Source organism: Xenopus laevis, chromosome 9_10L (genome assembly GCF_017654675.1).
Source record: "Xenopus laevis strain J_2021 chromosome 9_10L, Xenopus_laevis_v10.1, whole genome shotgun sequence".
NCBI classification, from domain to species: domain Eukaryota; kingdom Metazoa; phylum Chordata; class Amphibia; order Anura; family Pipidae; genus Xenopus; species Xenopus laevis.
This window is the reverse complement of record NC_054387.1, coordinates 130488431-130504446: the sequence shown is the minus strand read 5'-3', so window position 1 is coordinate 130504446 and position 16016 is coordinate 130488431. Positions and strand designations below refer to the sequence as shown.

At 36.3% G+C, this 16016-nt stretch overlaps 1 long non-coding RNA gene across 1 annotated transcript; it reads right to left on the bottom strand.

The window, feature by feature from the left end:
• Positions 1 to 702: 702 nt before the first annotated feature.
• Positions 703 to 15131, bottom strand: LOC121398198. Its single transcript, XR_005964176.1, has 4 exons — positions 14235 to 15131; positions 10576 to 10732; positions 4564 to 4620; positions 703 to 725 (listed from the first exon to the last, which is right to left on the bottom strand). It is a non-coding gene; the product is annotated as an uncharacterized LOC121398198 (long non-coding RNA).
• Between the last annotated feature and the right edge of the window lie 885 nt (positions 15132 to 16016).

Sequence of the window (16016 nt, the reverse complement as noted above, 5' to 3'; positions counted from 1 at the left end):
CATGAAAGTGCTGTTTTTACTTGTTTAAGTAACCACCAGTACACATATTATATTGGTGGTTGCAGGGCTGGTCCTATCAAATGTGGGCCCAATTGGGACCATGTTGGCGGGGCCCCTAGACAAAGTGTTGCTGCTACTGACACAGCAAGTATTTAGGAAAATAAGGGCATACAGGCACAAAATAGAAAGGAAAGGGCAGTGCGGGGCCCCAGAGGTCGGGGCCCAAATTGGTCCAATTGGCCTAAGGCCGGCCCTGGGTGGTTGGCATTAAACAAGTAACCACAGCATTTTCATGCTTACTGAGTGCTCTCCTCATTTCTCTTTTACTTAAAGTATTCATATCAGGAAAGTGGTGACCTGTATGAGGAAAGTTGCACTATTATCTTGAACCAAGTGGGCAGTGCATTTTGGACACTTCAGTACTTTTGAATTTGCATGTTGCAGGCTGCACTGCTCATTCAAATTAAACTACAGTCAGTGAAGCTGGATTTTCTAGACATGTTGCTGAATTTTCAAGTGATCTGGTTAGCCTAAGACTTGCCATAGTTTTCAACCAACAGGTTCTTTAAATAGTGTATATTTTTGTATTCCTGTAAAAAATATTTAGCTAATGGGTATGTATATTTTTTGACAGTGGGGAAATTAACATTTTGTTGTATTCAAATACACACATACCTGATTAATAGTAGAATTAACTTGGCTGGTTTTGTTGGAAGTTGAAATGTCTAAAAAAAAAAAAAAGTTATTTTATTAAGGGCTATTTTCTGGTGGTTACGAGAAGAAATCTAATTAAATCTGCACCAAATATTAAATTTTCAATATCTATTTTTTTTTCAAATTTTTCAAGTTTCACAATAAAAAGTTTTGGAGCGAAAAAACATCATCAAATCCATTCAAAGTAATAATCATCTGCAGAGAAAAATCATTACTTACACATTACTTAAGCAGAAAATATGGTGCTCATTTATAAACACTGGTTAATTTGCAACCACTCAGTGATAAGCCATTCTCAGCCAGCTTCAGATAGAAAAATAAATGCACGTCTGATTTGTCATCATTGGCTACTGCCCAGTTGCCAATTTGCCAAGTGTTCATAAATGAGCCTAAGCAGTTCCTGATTCTATACTGCACTAATGTTTGCTTACTAACTCCAACTTCCCTTAGCACTAGATTGTTTTAATTTCTATCAGTCTTGGACTGACCCACAATTAGACTTTTAATATGGAGTTTTAATATGGACCATTTAGTCACAGATAGGAAGAGAGAAGAAGGTGTCACCTGCCAATCAAGCTTACTGTTAGACAATATCTGTTGATCAGCCAGAAAAGAAGTGGAGTCTCACCTCTGCTCTTTAGTTTGTGCTGTTTATTGTAATGAATAGAACAATTTAAAGATAACTATACATGTGTGTGACAGATACAGTGCAGGCCAGACATGTATGCCTAAATTAATTTTGATTTGTTTTGTTGGCAGACCCTATACACGAGATCACAGTTAGCCAATAAGTGAAGTTGTTATAAGTGAATTGTAAAAGTTATATAGAGAGAGAGTGTGTCTGTGTGTGTGAAAAAAATTTTTGCAACGTTTAGGCTGGACAGCTCAAGTGAGGAACCGAAATGTTGAAAAAAAATGTTTTTCACTTTTTTTCAAGACCTGACTGGTGCAGTCTTTCATTGTGGTATATATACACACACACACACACACACACACACACACACACACACACACACACACACACACACCACACACACACATATATTTCTCTAGTCAGCCCTCCTGTCAGTGCAGACGTATGGGTTATGTCCAGGTTCACCTCTGGAGCAGGACAGAAGAATTGGTTTCTTGGCCCTCCCTCAGGATATATAGGCTGGCTCCACCTCTGTTCCCCAGTTCTTTGTCCTGTCTTGGAGGTGAAGGACAGAAATTCTTCTTCTAGTTTTATTTATTTATATTTTTTACAACATTTGATATGGAGGCATGCAGTTCTGTCTCCCACCGATTCAAGCTGATCCCTCCTGGCTGGCATTTTGCAGTTAGTGGACAGCCTTATACACACATTATGGAGGCATGCAGAGCTGTCTCCCATTGTGTCAGGATTCTTCCTCCTTACTGGCAATTAACAGTAGGTGGAGTAATCAGACTAATTATTACTCCCCAGGGCTAGGTATGCAGTGCTACCACAGAGCCCAGTGAGAATTGTCTCAGGTACACATGGGGTTAATCCCCATGGGCAGCATGGAGAGCTACTTTGAGTCTGTTCACAGTATCCAGAGCCTTTATTACTAAAGTGCTGTGTCCCTAGGTAAGCAGAATCGCTCATTCAGTGTGGCGAACTTTCCAATACAGCGCAAGGCACATATGTCTGGTAAGCGCGCTCTGTGCAACCAGAATCCACCATCTTCCTTTTAGTGACCGCTTCTGTTTTGGCGTGAAAGACGGAACGCGACGTTACGCAAAGTCATTACGTCATAGCGCAGCACCATTTCTAGTTGCGCATCACAACAGGAGCAGTCAGCACACTGAGCTCTCATGGCCAGCGTGCAAGGCGTTTACACACAGCCTTTATTAACCAAAACTGTGCAACTATACAATTGCTACCTCTACTATGGAAAGAGCAGACTCGCTTAGGAACTTAAGAGTCGACATGCAGCTGCAAACTCTGTAAAGAAATCAACTAGAAGCCAGCAAAAGTGGTTAAATGCAGAAAATTTAGGCATACTCTGAGAAAGTCAGAATCTTTATACTGCACTGACTGTAAGCCTCTTGAGCCACAACCTATTTCCACAGGATATTAATCTTGACACTAACTCAGCCATACTGGAGCTACAAGGAAATGAGGAGTCCATTTCTAATGATCCAATAACTATGCAACCAGTTTCTCATGTAATACCACAACTCCCTCCTCAGGTAGGAGACTTCTTAATGATAGATAAGACAGTGTTCCAACCTCCTACCATACCACAAAGAGCCACCAAACGTAAGGCTCAATACCTTCCACCTGACATGTCTGATAGTGAGGAAGGCCCCTCATCTAATGTTGATGCCATTTCCTTTCATGATTCAATGTTACCAGAATCAGAGGGGGTGACTTCTGACTCAATCAGTGATCAGAATCAGAGCAACCTACATTTGCCAAACCAGATATTTCCAGGAAGCTCCTTAGAGAGATGATGGAGACATTAGAGATAAAAGATGAAGCCACGGCTATCTCAAAAGTCGATAGGTCCTAGGTGTACACCAAAATAAATCCCGGTCATTCACCATATTCAAGTCAATCACCCAAACTATTGACACTGAATGGTCACAACCAGACCGGCGATTTACCTTGAATAAAGATTTTATGATACTTATCCAGTTCCAGAGGAACAGTGCAAAGTTTAGGATAAACCACCAAAGATTGATTAGCTATTTATAGTGTTTCTAAACAAACTACCTTGCCAACCGAAGAAGCGGCCTTTAGAGATCCTATGGACAGGAAATCAGAGTCTTCCCTAAAAAGAGCTTACACTCAAATGGCAGCTATTCTCAGACCAGCAGCAGCAGGCCTGGCCCGCACAGCTAAACAATGGGCACAAGAGAGAGCTGAAAATCCACCAGCTTCAGCTCAGGATTTAGACAGGCACATCAGTAGACTAGATACTACCCTGTCCTTCGTAGCAGATTCAGCCCTTGAAATCGTCCGCCTGGCGGCAAAGTCTTCAGCCAATTCGGTGATGGCTCGAAGGGCCCTATGGCTTCGCCAGTGGTCAGGGGACACAGCTTCTAAAAACAAGCTGCTTTGTTTGGACCAGATCTCAAACAAATTATCACTGAAGTTACGGGTGGAAAGAGCACCTTCCTTCCAACAGGAAAAAAAGGGTGTCAAGACCAATTAAGCCCTAATGCCAACAGATCTACTGGTAGACACACATGGTCTACTCCCAACCGCAATTTTGTTCCTTTTGTTCCCCTTACTTTCTTACCAGTAACACAAGACGGGCAGGCCCAATAAACAACAGTGGCAGCAACAGGGTAGACACAGAAAGCCTACCACCCCTAAAGCCACTTCAGCCTGACTGCCTCCAACAATTACCCATAGTAGGAGGGCACCTGTCCACCTTCCTATCCTGCTGGGAAACACATGTTCTGGACAGTTGGGTACTCCAGATTATCAAAGAGGGCTACAGAATACACTTCACAAGAGGGCTGACTAGAGAAAAAGGGATTTATACTCCTAATAAATTCTTTTCTAGTAGGCCCACCCAGGCTGATTTTAGTATGGGTGTCAGGACTCTCTACTCTGTCTCTCTATCTCTATAATTCCTACTTGTGTCTATTGACCTTCCTTCATATCTTGCTGTCTCTTCATCACCTCACCGAGTTTTACAACAGAACTGGGGAAAAGAGGTGGAGCCAGCCTATATATCCTGAGGAGGGGCCAAGAGACCAATTCTTCTGTTCTGCCTCCAAGGTGAACCTGGACATAACCCATACGTCTGCATTGACAGTTCGGGCCTACTTTTATTTTTTCTATGGGAAATACAAATAAATGTTTTGTGTTCACATATTGTAACATAAACATACCTGTTCAGTAGCAGAATTGCTGTGTCCTTGTTTTGTTAAATGATGTGACCCTAGAGGCTAAAAAAAATGTTAAATATATATAGCAAAAGGACCCACAGTTCATGTACAAGGCGTCCTAATGTGACCCAAATATTAATCAATTAAAAGTTTGATTCACTGTACATAGGGATATATATATATTTACATACAGAGCTGGCATGGGGGGACAGTTGTCCTGGGCCTTCTGGGTTTCTGGGTTTAAAGGGGTTGTTCAACTTTTGAGATAACTTTTAGAATGATGTGGAGAGTAATATTCTGAGTCATTTGCAATTGGTTTTCTTTTTTTATTATTTGTGGTTTTTGAGTTATTTAGCTTTTTATTTAGCAGCTCTTCAGTTTGCAATTTAAGCAGTCTGGTAACTACGGTCCAAATTAACCCCTAGCAACATGCAATGATTTGAACAAGGACTGGAATAATAAATAGGAGAGACCTGAGTAGAAAGATGAGTAATAAAAAAGTAGCTATAACAATACATGTAGCCTTACAGAGCATTTGTTTTTTAGTAGGAGTCATCAACGCCCATTTGAAAGCTGGAAAGAAGTCAGAAAACTATAAAAAATAAATAATGAAGACCAATTGAAAAGTTGCTTAGAGTTGGCCACTCTATAACATACTAAAAGTTACCTTAAGGTGAACCACCCCTTTAAGTAAAAACTAGGCAAGATATGGATTTAAAGGAGAATTCAACCTGTGGGGGAAAAAAAACTTTTTTCCCACAGGTTGAATTCTCCTTTAATGTTCCTGCCTCCCTCTCCCACTGCCATGTTGGGCAATGTAATTTTTGTTTAACAATTTGCCTGCTACCAAGGTTAATGTAAAACTATAATACCCAATATTTTGCTTAAATTGCAAACCAAAGAGTTGCTGAATAAAAAGCTAAATAACTAAAAATAACAAATAATAAACATTAAATCCAATTGCCAAATTGTCTCAGAATATCACGCTGAACAACCCATTTAAGACTTAAAAACCCCATCACAGCAAGAGAAAACAAAGCAAGCATAATAATATAAATGCAGTGCTATTATCTCTATAGACCTCTGTATAGCCCTTTGCACCCTTGAACCACTTCATCAGCTAACTGGATGTATGTGCATTGAATTTCAGCACCAAAATGCAAGAGTTTGTATTTTGACACGCTTAAAAAATAAATAAATAAATAAATGCCCTACTCCCTACCCTGACTTTATAGTGCGAAACCTGCAAGGGGTGGTGTATGTCCTCTCACCTCTGCGTTTAGCTATATTTTTGACTAATAAAAGCTTAGATGCTTCATGTTTTGCCATGAGAGTCCTGGTATCACTGGACTTGGATTGACTAGAGGTTAATGTTTGACCCATTCTGCAGCCAATCAAATGCCTGCATGGCAGTACCAGGGCTTGAACCAGCAGCATCAAGGGAGATCGATATTAGGGAGCGGGAAAGTGCAGGAATTCCTGTCTTCTGAAGTTTTTCTGGCAGCTGACAACTGGGGATAATTAGCATCACCTTCCACCCAAACAGTTCTATAAAGAACTGCAGTAAAGAATTGTCTTAATCAAACAAATACTTTAGACAGTCCTCAGTGCTGAAACTTTGCAGCATCTCTCACCTTAACAGCATTAACCCTTTGCCTTGCTGTAACCAGAAATGTTTAAGTAGATGTACACTCTGTGGATTAAACTTTGGTTCTTAAGTATTACAGGCGATAAAAAACAAGCATTTATTCTGTTATTTGTGTTCTGGGTATTGTACATTAAATTTGTAATGATTTTATTCTCTTATTAGTGTGTTACTTTATAGATAAGCATAGAATTAGCATTGAATTTATCCTACATTTTCTGGGGAGTCGGGGCATAATACATGAAACTGGCATGGAATTGATGTTACCCAATGTTCAGGGGGGCATTGTAAATGAAGTGACTGGTATCAGTACCCACTGTGCTGGGGTATCATTACTCTATCACTGTATTTAATAAGTGTCCACTGCCTTTCACTATATTCTTTGGATGAATTAGCAGGTTGGTTTCAAAGGTTGAACTTGATGGTAAATGTATTTATTCAACCTAAATTACTGTGTTACTATGTCAGTGAGCAATAAAGCACCTAAACATATTTTCTGTCAAGGATACAGTGTTTCAGTGTTGGAAATATTGAAAGGTATTCCTGAAAAATACAGTTCCGACTGAACTTTGTACTGAAGTTGGTGGGAATTGTAGAGATAGTTACAGGTTATCATACTGGTGCAAATCTTACGTTTAATATATTGCCTTGTATACAGCCAACTTTAGCCTCTCCAAAACAAAAAAAATCAAATTACATCTATGCATTTCGGCACCAAATCTCCCACCTGTGCCTGCACCCACATTAACCCAGTGGTTCAGGCTGTGGGCAAGGAAGGAATCTGGCACTAGTTTAGGTCTGATTCTGTTCAGCAGGTTTTCTGCAGGCCTGAGAACCAGCTCCCTGTGGCAATCTGTCTAACTTTGGTCTCACATAGGTACCTAACCTACTAATCTGCTGTCAGAGTCTTGGACACATGACTAAAGAATATGGTATATTCAAGGTGCTTCATATCAGTGAGATACTGCTGGCACAGCAATCTAGTACAACAAGGGACCAAATGACAGAGTTTAGTTCTAGGAGCATGCACATTGATGCTACTCTCCCTACTGAATGTAACAATTTCATTTTACCTTTCAATGCTAAGGGTCAGAAAGGGGACAACAATTATTCTACGTGTCACTTTATTAACCGTTACACAGAATACTGTGTAAAATAACTTTCAAGGTTAACTGTAGGTTAAACCAAAATGCATTTGCCTCTTCATCTGCACAGTGTGCCTGAATAGAGCATGATCATTTATTGAAGGATAAATGCTGTGGGTGATCTAAGATACTAAACTAAACTACTAATCTGCTATGAGTGAGGACACATGGCTGAGAAATAAGATATAGACAAGGTATATATACAGATATTGCTAGGCACATGCACATTACTACCTCTCCCCCACTTGAAAATGTTTCTATTTCACATTCACTCCATTTCTCAGGGTCAGAAAGGGGACAGCAGCCTTTCAGTAGATTAGTACTAAGTATTAAGGGGTTTTCACCATTGATATAACTTTTAGTATGATGTAGAGAGTGATATTCGGAGACAATTTGCAATTGTTTTCATCTTTTATTATTGTGGTTTTTAACTTATTTAGTTTTTATTCAGCAAGATCTCCAGTTTGCAGTTTCAGCAAACTGGTTGCTAGGGTCCAAATTACCCTAGCAACCATGTACTGATTTGAATAAGAGACTGGAATATGAATAGGAGAGGACCTGAATAGAAATATGAGTAATAAAACGTAGCAATAATAATTAATGTGTAGCCTTACAGAGTATTTGCTTTTAAAAGGGGTCAGCGACGCCCATTTGAAAGCTGCAAAGAGTCAGAATAAAAAGGCAAATAACTATAAAACTATAAAAAATATATAATCAAAACCAAATTAAAAGTTGCTTAGAATTGGCCATTTTATGACATACTAAAAGTTAACTTAAAGGTGAACCACCCCTTTAACATGTACGCTAACGGTTCATAATAATACCATTGGTTAAATCTAACATGCATCTGCTATAATTACGCCTTAAATAACTAGTTGTATTTAGAGTGTAATACATTATGATTAAAGGTTGCTTTGGAATCAGCCACACAAGAGAAAGAAACTTGAAATTGTACTGCAAAATGTGTGAATGCTCATTTGTGTGTGTGTGTGTGTGTGTGTGTGTATATATAAAATATATATATATATATTATATATATATATATATATATATATATATATATAACACATTTGTGGAAATGCTGTTGGACTCTATTATTAGAATCAACATTTTTACACACCATTGAGGGTCAAACGTCGATTCTAATAAAGTTTGTTTTACTGCAAAGTCCCTAGAGTGCAACAGCATTTTTCACAATTCTATATAATACTACTGTTAGCACCAGGGCACTATCTCTATTAAAGTGTGTGCCAGCAGCCTTACAGACTTTAATCAGGTCAGGTTGTGGGTCTCATATACAGCAAGTTTTACTCCTTTAAAACCTTTTTTCCTCTTTTGACTGATCAAGCATTGGGTATAAAGAAGTAAAATTTAGCTGATGAATATTTAGTAGATTGAAAATTAACTAAACATTTCAATAGACCACCACTTGATAATATTGTAATGATTGTTTGATAAATATGACTTTAAATTCCTCAAAAATGTGTATACTTATAAATGTCTGTGTTAAAAAGGAACTTTTGTGCAAATAAACTTTTTTATAAGCTTCATATCATGGAAGTTAAAAAAAAATCAAAACTTATGTACTGTTTCTGAAATATAAAGTAAACTTTTCAGTATCCCCATTTAGCAATCTCTCTTCATGCAGGCATTTGGGACAGATTTTAATTAACAGGTCTAATACATCTTTTAATTGTTTTATTTTGCCTAGAAACTGAATTATAGTTAAATAACATAAACCAACCACCAGTACAAACAAAAACTAGCACAATACCACACTCCAGTATAAATTCCTATAGAGAGATATAGTTATTTTGAAAGAGTGAAGATCCAATTCATCTTCTAGGCAAACGGCATAAAACCAAGCAACACACACACACACACACACACACACAGACATAATTTTAATTGATTATATGTATGGTTTCTAATTTCGAGAAGATAAAGCACATATACAGTTTTAATTTTTGCAATAGTTTTCCATTAAGCTAAATGCTGAGACAAGAAACAAGGTCAATTAAAACTTGGTAGCTAGTTAAAAAGATAAAAAGAAAAAAACAAGGACTGACAAAGAAACAGAGACAGAAATAGATGGGCAAAGTGATAGGCAAAAGCTAGCAGTGACTTTCAATCAAGTTTCTCTATTGTACGTATATGCCAATGCAAAAATCACAGACTGGAGTTCTAACAATAATTAAATAAAACTGAAACTGCAATGTTTGATAAGCTCAATTAAAATAGCTTGAAAATAAATTCTCCACTGGATAGATATATAGATGATAGATAGACAGATAGATGCAGAAAACGAATAAAAAAATCACACAGACTTAAGCATTAAAGGTGTGCTTCTTCACTTTGAGATAACTTTTTAATATGATGTAGAGTGTTATTCTGAGACAATTTGTAATTTGTTTTTATTTTTATTATTTGTGGTTTTGAGTTATTTAACTTTTTATTCAGCAGCTCTGCAATTTGCATTTTAAGCAATTCGGTTGCTAGGGTGCAAATTCCCCTAGCAACCATGCACTAGTTTGAATAATAGACTGGAATATGAAAAGGAACGAAGCTGAATTGAAAGATCAGGAATAGAATGTAATATATTTTGTAGAATGAATAGAAAGTAATATATATATATATATATATATATATATATATATATATATATATATATATATATATATATATATAATATATATATATAAAGATTTATAAATATATATATATATACTCCCTGTGAGTGCCTGCTTTATGGTCTACATATTCTACATATTCTTTATCATGGCACCCGGGCAAAAACCTAAACGGTGTGCCACCTTGGATTTGGGAATATATATATATATAGAGAGAGAGATGCAGAGAATAATCACATAAACTTAAGCTCAAGCATTAACAACCCCCTATAAAAGAATCTGCAGTGCTTTTAGAGCTAATATAAATTAAGAATTGGAATTGTACTGTTTGAGTTAAGATAAAATGCAGTTTAAATGGGGAGACAAGAATCAAAAAACAAATTTAAATTCTGCAACTGCTATTGAACAATAATTCAAATAAAAGCTGGAATATGCAAATGTAATGATGGCAGTAAAATTTCCCAATTATAAAAAACAAGCTAAACAAGTCTGAAAAAAGCAAGTTGTGCAAATTTAAGATGTACACCTTACAGCAAGATACCCATATGTTGGTATACACCACTAGAGAGATGAATAAAATCACTGTCAGACTTACCCCAGTGTTGGAGCTTGTAGAGGACCAATTCTCAACTATTTTTGAAAGGTTCAAAATGCTGTCAGCTAGTAGCTTCACATTAATACCCCTAGGATCCATTCTGGAGAGCATGTGCTAGAAAATGGCAACCTCAGGGGAGTGGAAACATGGCAAGAAGCTGCAGGATCAGAAAAAAAAGTGAAACCTAATATTATTGGCCAAATAACTGTTGCTATTTGAAAGGTGAATGAATAGATAAATGGACTTCAGTTAAAGAGTGCTTGTTATTGGTTAAGAAGTATGCTTGCATCTCATTGGTTCACTAATTTGACTGACAGAAATTCACAAAATAGTTATCTGGATCTAAAAAATATCTGTTTTGTCTGTTTTATCTGTTTTGTCTAACTTAACTATTTTGTAATGTTAAACTGGTAAATCAGAGACATTATTTTTAACATCATTCATTCTGTAAAGTGCCTTTACACTTCACTGGTTCTGTTTTATGGATTTTATAACTTTCAAAGACACAGACACATGGATTTGACTTTTTAGAACTAATTCTCTATTTCTCCTGCATGGCCAAAGCAAAAATCACATAGATTTCTATTCTCTGATAAAAATTAACTTCTATGACTGGAACTGCATTGTTTTCTTAGAGTTAGGATGCAGCTTAATGCAGCTAGAAACTAGCTCAATTAAAAGATTTCAAAAAGATTTCAAAAAGATTTCAAAAAGATTTCAAAAAGATTTAAAAAATAAACTCTCCAGATGAAAGACATATATAGAGAGAGAGAGCAAGTGAGAGAGAGAGATTATAAATGATAGAATAGCTGATGATCTTGGGGAAAAAAACTGCACCATTTGATAGAGAGAAAATATAGTTAATACATAGAGAAAGAGAGAAAATAGAGATACATAGACAGAGATAAACATATAGACAAGATATAGACAAGGAAAAAAACAAAGCAAAAAACACAGACATAAATGTTCTACGGGTTAAAGTAGACAAGTAGAAAGTAAAATCACAAATACTGAAGCTGTGACAAACATCAACAGAATAAGGAGCTCTAAACAAGCTTTCACAGTGGTGGCAAAAAAGGCTACCTCAGTAAAAAACATTCTGCTGTTTTTCTACAGGCCATTGCTCCTGAAGAAACTGCACCACACAAAGAAATATACAGATATATAATGAAGTAGGGGGGAATAGATAGATAATAAATAGATAGATGATGGCAAAGCAAAAACACTAAAGATGTGACAAACATTAACAGCTTAAAAAAACTAAACAAACTTTCACAACCTCGATGACTGCAACTGCAGTGTTTGAGCTAAAGGGGAAGTTCACCTTTAATTGAAATTTTAATATGTTTTAGAATGGCTTATTCTAAGGCAACAGTTGCTCTCCGTTGCTTTTTTTTATGGTTTTTAAATTATTTGCCTTCTGCTGACTCTTTACAGCTTCAAACAGGGGTCACCGACCCCACCTAAAACACAAATGTCCTGTAAGGCTACAAACTTGTCATTGCTACTTTTTATTACTCATCTATTTTGGCCCTCACTTATTCATATTCCTGTCTCTAATTCAAATTAATGCATGGTTGCTAGGGTAATTTGGACCCTAGCAACCATATTGCTGAAATTGCAAACTGGAGAGTTGTTGAATAAAGCAAAAAAACTACAAATAATAAAAAATGAAAACCAATTGCAAATTGTCTCAGAATATGACTCTCTACTTAATGTAAAACTTGATTTACAGGTGAACAACCCCTTTAAAGGACAAGTAAAGCATGTTTCACTATGAGGTTGCTATATTAGATGATAAATATGATAGATAATAGATGAGAGTGAGAGAGGATTGCTATATTAGATGATAGATAGATAGATAGATAGATAGATAGATGATAGATGAAAGATAGATAGATTGATAGATAGATAGATAGATAGATAGATAGATAGATAGATAGATAGATGAGAGAAAGAGAGAGAATTGCTATATTAAATGATAGATAGATAGAAGAGAGTGAGAGAGAAAGAGGGAGAGGATAGATATATTAGATGCTAGATATATAGTATTGGTATATACAGGTATGGGACCTGTTATCCAGAATGCTCGGGACCTGGGGTTTTCCGGATAACGGATCTTTCCGTAATTTGGGTCTTCATGCCTTAAGTCTACTAGAAATTAATTTAAACATTAAATAAACCCAATAGGTTGGTTTTGCTTCCAATAAGGATTAATTATATCTTAGTTGGGATCAAGTATAAGCTACTGTTTTATTATTACACAGAAAAAGGAAATCATTTTTAAAATTTGGATTATTTGGGTAAAATGGAGTCTATGGGAGACAGCCATTCCATAATTCGGAGCTTTCTGGATATCGGGTTTCCGGATAAGGGATCCTATACCTGTACTATACTATAGGGATAGGGACCCCTGAATTAAGAGATAAATAAATAGCATGTTTTTATCCTTTTTAAGTTAGCTGGCCAGTCAATTATGGATTGTATGCTTATTATTAATTGAAGTGGTTTTTAAATTATTTGCCTTCTGCTGACTCTTTACAGCTTCAAACAGGGGTCACCGACCCCACCTAAAACACAAGTGTCCTGTAAGGCTACAAACTTGTCATTGCTACTTTTTATTACTCATCTATTTTGGCCCTCACTTATTCATATTCCTGTCTCTAATTCAAATTAATGCATGGTTGCTAGGGTAATTTGGACCCTAGCAACCATATTGCTGAAATTGCAAACTGGAGAGTTGTTGAATAAAGCAAAAAAACTACAAATAATAAAAAATGAAAACCAATTGCAAATTGTCTCAGAATATGACCCTCTACTTAATGTAAAACTTGATTTATAGGTGAACAACCCCTTTAAAGGATAAGTAAAGCATGTTTCACTATGAGGTTGCTATATTAGATGATAAATATTATAGATAATAGATGAGAGTGAGAGAGGATTGCTATATTAGATGATAGATAGATAGATAGATGAGAGAAAGAGAGAGAATTGCTATATTAAATGATAGATAGAAGAGAGTGAGAGACAGAAAGAGGGAGAGGATAGATATATTAGATGCTAGATATATAGTATTGGTATATACAGGTATGGGACCTGTTATCCAGAATGCTCGGACCTGGGGTTTTCTGGATAACGGATCTTTCCGTAATTTGGGTCTTCATGCCTTAAGTCTACTAGAAATTAATTTAAACATTAAATAAACCCAATAGGTTGGTTTTGCTTCCAATAAGGATTAATTATATCTTAGTTGGGATCAAGTACATGCTACTGTTTTATTATTACAGAGAAAAAGGAAATGATTTTTAAAAATTTGGATTATTTGGGTAAAATGGAGTCTATGGGAGACAGCCATTCCATAATTCGGAGCTTTCTGGATATCGGGTTTCCGGATAAGGGATCCAATACCTGTACTATACTATAGGGATAGGGACCCCTGAATTAAGAGATAAATAAATAGCATGTTTTTATCCTTTTTAAGTTAGCTGGCCAATCAATTATGGATTGTATGCTTATTATTAATTGAAGTAGTAAAAAATAGAAGCTAAATAAGTCTGAAAAGCAAGTTGTGCAAATTTTAAGATGTACACCTTACAGCAAGATACCCATATGTTGGTATACACCACTAGAGAGATGAATAAAATCACTGTCAGACTTACCCCAGTGTTGGAGCTTGTAGAGGACCAATTCTCAACTATTTTTGAAAGGTTCAAAATGCTGTCAGCTAATAGCTTCACATTAATACCCCTAGGATCCATTCTGGAGAGCATGTGCTAGAAAATGGCAACCTCAGGGGAGTGGAAACATGGCAAGAAGCTGCAGGATCAGAAAAAAAAGTGAAACCTAATATTATTGGCCAAATAACTGTTGCTATTTGAAAGGTGAATTAATAGATAAATGGACTTCAGTTAAAGAGTGCTTGTTATTGGTTAAGAAGTATGCTTGCATCTCATTGGTTCACTAATTTGACTGACAGAAATGTTTCACAGAATAGATAATCTGAAAATATCTGTTTTGTCTGTTTTATCTGTTTTGTCTAACTTAACTATTGTGTTGATATTGGTTTTGTTGAACTTGTGTTAATTTGTTGATATTATAGATTCTGTGATAGGTTATATTCCTTTCTGTAATAAGCATCTATTTTGTCACTTCAAACTGGTAAATTATAGTGAGATATCAATTGTGTGGATTCACATATGATAGCCGCTTACAACATTATATATTTTGTTCTAGTTTTTTTTTACATAATTCATCTTGTAGGTTCCTTTACACATCACTAGTTTTGTTACATGGATTTTATACATTTGAGAAACAAAATACAGTGTGAAAGACAAAATGCTTGTTTACAATACTTTGATATCCTATTTGTACAGAAATCAGATTTTGTTCTCATTTTTGACTAAACATACTGCTTTTGTACATTTTCTACCAATATATCTGACCACAGTTATATATGTATCCTGGTAAAATGTATTTTGTGCCTCAACTATATTGAAGTTATTTTTGCAGACAGAATGTACTTTTTGTCAACATAATGTACATGGGACAAACGGCACCCCATAATTTTGCAGAACTTTCTAATCGAAATTCACTCAATTAAGGGTGGATGGTTGGAAAGAGGGTGGAGTAGACACACCAGAAGATATTTACAGACTGACATAATGAAAACCTGCATAACCTGTCTCCTGAACAATAAAATTGCATTTATAGAATGTAAACACTTTTCAAAGAGAATAAAGGTCAACAATAAGTTATTAATCTATAACAAAGAACAGTCAGACTGAAAGTGAAAGCAGCAAACTGGGCGTCAGAAAAGCAGAGATCTGTATGGTAATGGCCCAATATATATCCATAGACAGCACTCCAATTTGTTAAAACCGTCTTTAGGGCAAGGCCAGACATGGCGTTTTTGCTGCGTTTTTAGGTTGCGTTTTTAAAAATGAACAGCCAGGCGTAAATACGCATAAACTGCACTACCACTGAAACTAATGGAAAACTCACTATGGCAATTCACACAGGGCACTTGCAAGCTGAAATCCGCCACAGGACGCCAGTATTGGAGTTTTTTTAGCAAAAACGCCAATTCGTCAAGAAACTACCAAATCAATAGACTCTATGGGATCTGCACGTTTGAAACCACACTGTACATAAATACGCAGCGTATTTTTAAATATGGCGTCCAAATTCAATGAGAACAATGAGAAGTGCATGTTGGGAAAATAATCGTACGTTCTGAAAAACGAATGAGAAACGCATGTTGACGGTCACGTGTGGTTTCAGTAGCGTATTTACGCCTGGCTGTTCTTTTTTTAAAAACACAACGTAAAAACGCCATGTCTGGCCTTACCCTAAATGTTTGCAAATATGCATAGCAGGACAGCAACGCAATGCAACGTATCGACTCTTTGTCAAGCATAAAAACCACAAATAGCCTGAGGTAC